At 38.7% G+C, this 10,376-nt stretch overlaps 1 non-coding gene across 1 annotated transcript; it reads right to left on the minus strand.

Moving 5' to 3' along the window:
- Nucleotides 1–861: 861 nt before the first annotated feature.
- LOC120078913 (small nucleolar RNA R71) lies at nucleotides 862–968 on the minus strand. The gene has a single exon (XR_005482187.1). It is a non-coding gene; the product is annotated as a small nucleolar RNA R71 (small nucleolar RNA).
- Nucleotides 969–10,376: the final 9,408 nt, after the last annotated feature.

Below are 10,376 nucleotides of genomic sequence, written 5' to 3' on the forward strand. Positions count from 1 at the left end.
ATCCGTCGCATTTTGCTTATTTTCTCATTAATGCAATAAAAAACAAACAAACAATTTATTTATTCGGTTACTGCAAAGTTTTTCCTAAAAATTACCAACGCAACCTGTTTTCACAAGTCCCTGTGTTCGACCCTGGACTTACCCGAAAACTCAGTGGAATTTACACTTGGATTCCGTTGAGGAAACTTGAGTGCACAACGCAATCTCATCAATGCATATCATCCACATTTCCACTTCATAAAATTAAGCATCAAGTTTTTGGCACCATTGCCGGGGACTTCGGCAAAATAGAGTGCTAACGGTAATTTTTCTGATTTCTTTGTGGACTCTCAATCTCTGGCGAATTACGACCCGGAGATTGAGAGGACATTTAGAAGGAGACTGCCAACAACAACCACAATTAGATAAAGAAGAGATGGCGGAGCAACCTAGAAATGGAGTACCAAATGATAACAATGTCATGGTGAATCCAATCCATTTGGCAAACGATCGCAATAGACCCATCAGGGACTATGCATCACCAAACCTCTATGATTTCTCTCCGGGAATCATGAGATCTGCCCTCGACGGAAGCAGATTCGAAATAAAGCCGATGATGCTGCAGATGATCCAGACTGCATAACAATTCGGAGGAAGGCGTGGCGAGAACCCGAACGCCCACCTCTGAAGCTTTATTGAAATCTGCAATACTTTTGTGTTCCCGAACATCTCTTTCGAAGAAGTTCGACTAACTTTGTTCCCATTTTCTCTCTGTGATCAGGCTAGGAAATGGGCATATTCTCCCAAGCTGGGAGAGATCACTTCTTGGGAATAGGTCGTGGAGAAGTTATGAAGAAATACTTTCCACCGACTGAGAATGCCAGACGAAGGAAACTGATTACAAATTTTGAACAAGACATGGATGAATCGCTCAGTGATGCCTGAGCGAGATTTAAGAGGTTGGTCAGGGATTGTCCACACAATGGGTTACCAGATTGCCTCTAGATGGAAATTTTTTATCATGGTTTGAATCCCGCTTCGCAGACCGCTGCCAATGCAGCAGCCACTGGTGGTATGCTTGATAAAACATATGACGAGGTGAATAATATCTTGGATCACATCTCTAAGAACCATGAAGATTGAAGAGAGAGTGACTAGAGATTGAGACTTAAAGGCAATGATGCAAGTAATGGTGTTATTGCTTCATTACAAAACCAGATGACCGCAATGATGAACATAATACAAGGAATTGCGATCAGCAACCCAACACCGCAAAATGGGCAAATCAACACAATCAGTCAAAACACCGCAAGGTTTGCGACTTGCAGTGATGGCCATGCAATGGAAGATTGCCCGCAAAATCCACAATCTGTTTACTTTGTAAAAAATAATCCTTTTTCAAATACCTACAACCCTGGGTGGAGAAACCACCCCAATTTTGCTTGGAAGAATCAACAACAAAATTTTCAACCTGTGGCGCAGAAAGAAGGGCCACCAGGATTCTTCCCACGCAACATTGGTCAGACAAACAATGAAGCAAGTAGCTCACAACCACCGCAATCCTCTTCTTTGGAAAGCCTATTGAAGTAATACATAGAGTAAAACGAAAACGTGCTTCAAAGTCAGGCTACGTCCATCCACAATCTAGAATTACATATGGGCTAGATTACGAGTGAGTTGGAGAGTAAACCGCAAGGAGCTCTGCCAAGTTCAACTGAACTTCCACGCAACCCGGGGGGATCAAGTAAAGAGTAATGCCAGGTTGTGACATTGCGAAGTGGGAAAACTGTGGAGGGAGAAAAGAAGAGCTTAGTTAGACAGCTTCCATTGCGGTGGAATCTGAAGTTGCAGTGACGCAAGAAGAAGAGAAAAAGAAGAAGTAGAACCAGAGGTTGCGTCGACCTCAAAGCCAACTGAGACGGGAACCGTGAAAGTGCAGTTACCCCCTTTTCCATAGAGACTAAAGAAGAAAAAGAACGAAGAGGTACAATACCAACGCTTCTTATCTGTGTTAAAGCAATTACATGTTAATATTCCTTTTAGTGAAGCGATTGAGGAAATGCCTACCTACTCAAAGTTTCTGAAGGATATGGTAACTACAAAGAGGGGAGCTGGTAAGTTTGCCACAGTGGCGTTGACACAAAGTTCCAAATCAATAATTCCACCACATATGTGCGATCTTGGAAGCTTTACCATTCTTTGCTCCATAGGAGGACTGTACATCGGGAAAGCCCTGTATGACCTAGAAGCCAGCATAAATTTGACGCCTCTGTCAATCTTTAGATAGTTGAACGTGGGGCAACTGGTGCCCACAACAGTGACTCTCCAACTGGCCGATAGATCTCTGGTGCATCCAGAGGGAAAGGTGAAGGATGTGTTGATCACCATTGAAAAATTTATCCTACCAGCCGACTTCATCATATTGGACTATGAGGCCGACAAAGATGTGTCCATCATTCTGGGGCGACCTTTTCTATCAATGGGTCGTGCTCAAATTGATGTGTATAAAGGAGAAATCACTTTGAGCATCAACGGACTGAAGCTCAAGTTTAACATAATTTGTGCCATGAAGTTTCCAGATGAAGAAAACCTGCATGACTCAGATGATGACCAGAATGTGATTGAAGAAGAAAAGTTTGATGAAGAAAATGAAGAAGAGGATGCCAGCGCATCCGTTGGTGCCTGTAATGTGATCACAACAAAAACAAGCAAGGAAGAAGAAATGATCGCAAAACACGAAGAAGAGCCAACAGAAAAAGAAGAAAGAAAAACAACGCAACCTTCCCTAGTGGAGCCACCAATACTTGAATTGAAGACCCTACCAACCCATTTGAAGTACGCATTTTTGGGGCAGAATGAGAAGTTGCCAGTTATCATTTCCTCTGCGCTCAATGAAGACAAGAAGAATGCGTTGATGAGCATTCTCAGGAAACATGTGCAAGCAATTAGCTGGACGCTAGCCGACATTAGAGGAATTAGCCCTGCGTACTGTATGCACCGCATTCGTCTTGAAAAGGACCATAAAACAACGATTGAACATCAACGTAGACTCAACCCTGTGATGAAAGAAGTCGTCAAGAAGGAGATCATTAAATGGCTAGATGCGGGCATCATCTATCTTATAGCAGATAGCACGTGGGTCAGCCCCGTGCAGTGTGTGCCGAAGAAGGGCGGCATGACGGTAGTCCCGAATGAAAACAACGAATTAATACCGCAAAGGACCATCACTGGATGACGCATTTGCATGGACTACCACAAGCTGAATGCGGCCACAAAGAAAGATCATTTCCCTCTACCATTCATCGACTAAATGCTAGATCGTCTAGCTGGAAAATTTTTTTACTACTTCTTGGATGCTTATGTCAGGTACAACCAAATTATGATAGCTCCAGAAGATCAAGACAAGACCACATTCACTGCCTATATGAGACCTTCGCTTTTCGCCGCATGCTGTTTGGCCTCTGCAATGTGCCAAGCACGTTCCAAAGGTGCATGATGGCTATCTTTTCAGATTATCTTGAGGACTCTGTTGAAATCTTTATGGACGACTTCTCCGTTTATGAGAACACCTATGAAGTATGTCTAGCCAACTTGGAGAAGATACTGAAGAGATGCAAAGAGACAAATCTGGTGCTCAACTGGGAAAAATGTCATTTCATGGTGAAAGAGGGCATAGTGTTGGGACACAGGTTTCCTGGGATGGGTTGGAGATGGACAAAACAAAAATCGAAGCAATTGAAAAACTTCCACCTCCAACAAGCGTAAAGGCTGTACGAAGCTTCTTGGGACACGTTGGATTCTACAGACGATTTGTCAAAGATTTTTCTAAAATAGCACGACCACTGAGTGCATTATTAGAGGCTGATAGAAAATTTGAGTTTGACAATAACTGCCTCAATGCATTCGGAGTTTTGAGAGATGCGCTGATTACCGCACCCATATTGATTGCGCTGGATTGGACACCTTTTTGAAATCATGTGCGATGCAAGCGGGTATGCAATGAGAGCAGCTTTAGCACAAAAGAGAAAAACAATCTTACATCCCATCGCATATGGGAGTAAAATATTAAATCCTGCTCAGACTAATTATACCACCACAGAGAAAGAGCTCTTGGCGGTAATTTTTGCGTTGGAGAAATTTCGGGCATATCTGTTAGGAACAAAGGTACTCATCCATACTGATCATTCGGTAATAAAGTACTTAATGACAAAGAAGGACGCAAAGTTGAGGTTGATCAGATGGGTTCTCCTCCTTCAAGAATTTGATATAGAAATAATTGACCAGAAGGGGACAGAGAATCAAGTTGCGGATCACTTGTCTAGACTGGAAAATCCTGAGGTTGACCACAACGAGTTTGAGGTGAGTGCCGTATTCCCGGATGAGCAGTTGTTTCATATAGAATAATTGCCCTGGTGTGCGGACATAGTCAATTTTTGGTTTGCGAGCAATTTCCTGAAGATTACACCACCACCAATAGAAGAAGCTAAAAAATGAATGTAGACATTATTATTGGGATGAGCCTAATCTGTATAAAAGAGGTGCAGACCAGATTTTTCGATTATGCGTACCAAATGCTACTCAATAATGCATATTATCGCAATGCCACGATTCACCATATGGTGGGCACTTTGGAGGGCAGCGCACCACAGCCAAAGTCTTACAGAGTGGATTCTTTTGGCCTACATTATTCAAGGATGCGGCTGATTACGCAATGAAATGTGATCGGTGCCAACGCACAAGTAACATTTCATGGAAAAATGCAATGCCAATGAACACTATCTTGGAGCTTAAATTGTCCGATGTATGGGGGATTGATTTCATGGGACCATTCCTTCATTCGAGTGGTAAACATTACATTTTATTAGCTGTCGATTATGTTTCCAAGTGGGTAGAGGCAATAGCATGTGTTGCAAGTGATCCGGCGGTAGTCTTCCAGTTCCTAAAGAAATAGATTTTCACTCGTTTTGGCACTCCCCGTGCCATCATAAGTGATGAAGGGTTCCACTTTGTCAATCGTAATATCAAGGAGCTGCTGCGCAAATACAACATTCTCCACAAAGTGGCCACTGCATACCATCCGCAGACGAATGGTCAGGCGAAAGTGTCCAATCGAGAAATTAAGTTGATACTTGAGAAGGTAGTAAGGCCTTCACAAACAGATTGGGCATCAAAGCTTGATGATGCGTTATGGGCATATCAGACTGCATTTAAAACACCCATAGGTATGTCCTCATATGCGTTGGTATTTGGTAAAGCGTGTCATTTGCCTTTGGAGCTGGAATATAAAGCACTGTGGGCGGTAAAGAAGTTGAATTTTGATTTGAAGAAAGCAGGAGAAGCGCAGAAAATACAACTGGTCGAGCTAGAAGAATGGAGGATCAATACATACGAAAATGCGAAGATTTATAAAGAGCGCACCAAGCGCTGTAATGACAAATGCATATGTGGTAAAAACCTCCAAGTCGAGCAAAAGGTCTTATTCTTCAACTCACGTTTGCGGCTCTTCCCAGGAAAACTAAAATCACGCTGGTCCGAACCCTTCATCATTAAAGAAATATTCCCACATGGTGCGGTGGAGCTAAGCAGTGAGGATGGAAGTTGGATATTTAAGGTTAATGGACAGCGAGTTAAGACATATTGCAGAGGTGATTTCCATCCAAAAAAGGCCTCCGTGAAGCTAAGAAACCCGGAATACCCTTTGTTTGATTCTTGAACTCTCATTCCTTCGTCACTTTTATCATCATTTATCTATCTGCATATTACATATTATTTTTCTAAAAAAAAAAGGAAAAAAAAGTTTTAAAAAGAAAACTTTTTGTTTTGTTAAAAATCATTTGACCCTCTCTTTGTTTGTTTACAACGATTAAGGCACAGGATTATGGAGATGTTACATGAAGCAGCAAATTATCTCACTTCGTCACCGCAATCCAAAGAATAGAAATTGCCGCAAAGAAGGATGTGTCAATACACAATGCGGGCGACAACGCAAATTTGGGGGTGTATTCTTTCTTATTCTTTTATTTCAAATTTTGCACTATCGCATCGTATTTTAGTTTTAAAAGTCTTATCACCGCATCCTCTTTGATTACCGCAATCATTTGATATAGATAAATTTAGTAAGTTACCGCATGCTGTCTCTTTGCCAAGTATGATTTCAATGATGAAAAATATGCTTCTATGTCTTTCATATATACTAAAGTCAACTTAACTTTAAGATAGTCACTTCATAAAATATTTCTAGAAGTTAGGGGTTTGTTAGCTTTCTTTCAAACTCTCTTTACGAAACTTTCTAAGAACATTGCATGACTTATTTCAATCTTTTGGCAATGAGGACATTGCCGCATTTTAAATTTGGGGATGAGGCAATTATTTTCGACCTTGCTATTTTGAAAAAATATTTTAAGAGAAGACTTGAATAAGAATTAAGGAAACTTTGGTATATAGGATTTGAACGAAGTATCCTCGAGAAATCTAGGAAAAGAACATTGTGGTTTACTTGCTAAAGGAATCTTTAGCTTATGCTTAAGGACAAGTATTGTTTAAATTTGGGGGTGTGATAACGGGCAGAAATCACGTTATCATATTGCTAAGTTCTTAAACAATATTAGATTGCGTTGATAAAACATGTTAAATTGCGTCCATCAAGCATCAATTTCATAATATTGCGGTCGCATGCATTCATCGCATAGAAACAATTGATTTTAGTGTTTTTATGCAGATTATGCATTGACATAATGCAAGAATTGCGATCATAGGAAATCATCGGTCGAGCGCAACTTCACCATAAGGATTTGTGATGATTGTACTCGCAAATATTTGCCCGAAAAGGATCGCCGCAACTTGGTCAGTGCAACATGGTAGGCGCATTTGGTGAAAGGCTACTTAATTGCGATGGGACAGAAAGCTGATGACAGTCGAATCCAAATTAAGTTGACAGCCTATAACAATCACAAGTACATTCAACATTTCGGTGACAATTATTCGGTGCATCAGTCAGGAATTAAAGCCTCCCATCTGTACAATCATGAGAGAGAAACTGCCATTCACCTTGGATGTTCTATAAATACCACGGGCATCCTTCAGAAAAGAGGTTCACGAGTTCACTATTCTTTTTTCCACAAGTTCGCACGCCTTTGTTCATAGTTTTCTTTCCTTTTAAGGTGGATGCGAGAGAGAAGGTTGTGCCGATAGATCGTTCCGGTAAGCTTAAGAGACGCCGAAAGCTTCAAGGACAGAGAGAGGGTCGATGCCTGCGGAAGCGGGAACATCTTTAGAACCGAATAGAGATTACAATGTAAAAGCCTTAGTCAGCAAGGAATTGCTACCAGGCTCTCTACCTTTAACTTCCATTGTCATTTTGTACTCCACTCATTAATCGAAATGGAATCTATTTCTCTATATCTGTTCACTCTCTGTTATTTATGCATGAGTAGCTAAATTAGTTGAATGGGTTAAGAAGCACTTAGCTAGCACAACTAGGGAATCATCATGCTATGCGATTATCTTGTATTATGTATGCTTCATTTATCCATTAGAGATACTCGGGAAGGTAATCTAAGGATAAGATCTAGACTTGGGAAGGTTAGGTTAGAATCTAGGCTCGGGAGAGTCAGATTAGAACGCATAATCAAGAGATAGGAGCTTAGGAATGAGTACTATTTATTATCAATGCATAACATACATCCTAGAGATAGGATATGATTGTATGCGGTCACCTTGCTTTTATGCATCTTGCATCATTGCATAGGACAAGAGTAGAAACTTAGGGATAAGCTCTATGGACACTTTTGCATTCAACACATGCGTCCTAGACTTAGGAGCATCGCATTTGCATTGGAAAATGACTTGCTGTGCATGGTGGTAGCATGATCGCATAGTCTGACGCATTCCCAAGTAACGCTAGCTAAAGATTTTCTCAACCCGTTCATCGCATACTCAGTGCATCTATCACACAACTGACTTTTCTCAAATCTATCGTATTTTTCTTATTTTCTCATTAACGCAATCAACAACAAACAAACAATTTATTTATTCAGTTACTGCAAAGTTTTTCCTAAAAATTACCAACTCAACCTATTTTCACAAGTCTCTGTGTTCGACCCTGGACTTACCAGGAAACTTAGTGGAATTTACACTTGGATTCCGCTGAGGAAACTTGAGTGCACAAACCAATCTTGTCAACGCATATCATCCACATTTCCACTTCATAAAATTAAGCATCAAGTTTTTGGTACCGTTGCCGGGGACTTCGGAAAAATAGAGTGCTAACGGTAATTTTTCTGATTTCTTTGCAGACTCGCAATCTTTGGAAAATTACGACCCGAAGATTGAGAGGACATTTAGAAGGAGACTGAGATACCGCCAACGGCAACCACAATCAGATAAAGAAGAGATGGCGGAGCAGCCTGGAAATGGAGCACCAAATGATAACAACGTCATAGTGAATCCAATCCTGTTGGCAAACGATTGCAATAAACCCATCAGGGACTATGCATCACTAAACCTCTATGATTTCTCTCCAGGAATCAAGGTAGTGCACGGCGGATGCTCAGCTCCGATCTGGGCGGTGGCTAGGGTCTCGACTGGAGGAAGAAGAAATTGAGGGGGGGGGGGGAGGGTGTGCTGGCGGATGCGTGAGGAAGAAAGGGAAAGAGGGTTTCTAAAACAATAATAATAATAATAATAATAATAACTAAAAAATGAAATAAGTATAATTATATTTAATTCCTTTCCTTATTCCGCTTTATACTATTAAATTCCGTTCTGTTTCAAAAGAAAATTAATTCTTGCCATTAATTTTCAAATGTAATTTCAAATTGAATAATTTCACGTTAACAATTAAATTCCCGCACTTACACTTAAAGTCCAAAATTCCAAAAATGCCTTCCAACTAATAACAATTACTGAAATTCCAAATAATAAAGTTATTGAAATTACATTACTACTAAAAAAAAATATGTGGGGTGTTACAGATCGTGCTTCCGCTCATGGGTTCTCTTTGATAAGAGTTCCTTCATATATAACAGTCATTCTTAGTATACAAACAAATATAACAGTACAATGAATACATACCTCAGTATGAAAAATCTGAAATAACACATATGTCATATATACATATATGATACAATAAAATTAATATACCCCAGTATATAAATTTTGAGTAGTAAGATATCCTATAAAAAGTAATACATAAAAAAAATAGATTTCTCAGAATGGTCATTCTCAATACACAAACTGAACAATGTATATGTAATATATACCAAAGTATACAAAGAAAAAAAAAGTAGAACTAATAGAGAAAAAAACGAAATAACAGAAAAAATCATTAAAAAAAAAAAAAGTAAAATGTATATACAACATTTGAACATTTGAAACTAATTCATTCCAATACTGATGAAGAACGTGTAAACAACCTATTAAATCTGCAATAAAAACGAAAAAAAGAACAAAGATGAAGATGAAAAAAACGTTAAAAACATAAAAGGAAATAAAAAAAACAAATGCATGGAGAAAATGTATGCAAAATACGAAGACGCGGACGAGTGGAGAAGGAAAACTAATGCATGAAGACAACGAAAAAAAAAAAAAAAAAAAGAAAATGCATGCAAAAATCGAGAATGAAGAAAAAAAATACAAACCTTTCTATTGTCAAAAGAAAGAGAGATGTAAAAGAGCAAAAACACACACCTTCCAATTACCGAAGGAGAGAGTTGAAGAAGAGCAAAAACAAGAATCATTAAAAAAAAGTGTTTTAAAAAAATAAAAATAAAAAATGCATTAGAATATGAAATATCATTCTTGAGGACATTAAACAATACATAAAGAACAATAAAAGATGATTCAACTAATGATTACATACAATCCAATAAGGAAAAATGAAATAAAGAAAAAAAAGAAAAAGGGAAATAATTATACAAAAACCAATTATGCACGAATCTTTTTTTTTTTTAAAAAAAAGTAAAACTGTCCACAAAAATTACAAAAAGTCTTCATTGAAAAAATACAAAAGAAAATACATTTCTAAAAATTATAATCCAAAGATGATTATTTATGTAAAAATCTTTAAACAAAACAAGCACAACCCCACATGACCTTATGAAAATTCTATAAATAGAGGAGTCCTCATTCATTGGATAGATTAAAAAATTTAAGACTCTAGAGAGCCTAGAGAGAATTCTTCCAACAATTAGAAGACTCTCTAAACTTCTAAAGTTGAACACTCCTAAAAGATACACTTTTTTTTTAAAGATTAGAAGTAGTGATCTTCTCATACTTCAACATCAAGTACATTCACGTGCTCCACTTCTTAAGTTAAGCATACGTATAAAATAGAGAGAATCAGAGGATCAAGTACTAGAGATCGAATCACATCCTTATAAATCTACATAAACTCAAGC

This window comes from Benincasa hispida, chromosome 5 (assembly GCF_027475165.1).
Source record: "Benincasa hispida cultivar pf3 chromosome 5, pf3_genome.v1.1, whole genome shotgun sequence".
Taxonomy (NCBI): Eukaryota; Viridiplantae; Streptophyta; class Magnoliopsida; order Cucurbitales; family Cucurbitaceae; genus Benincasa; species Benincasa hispida.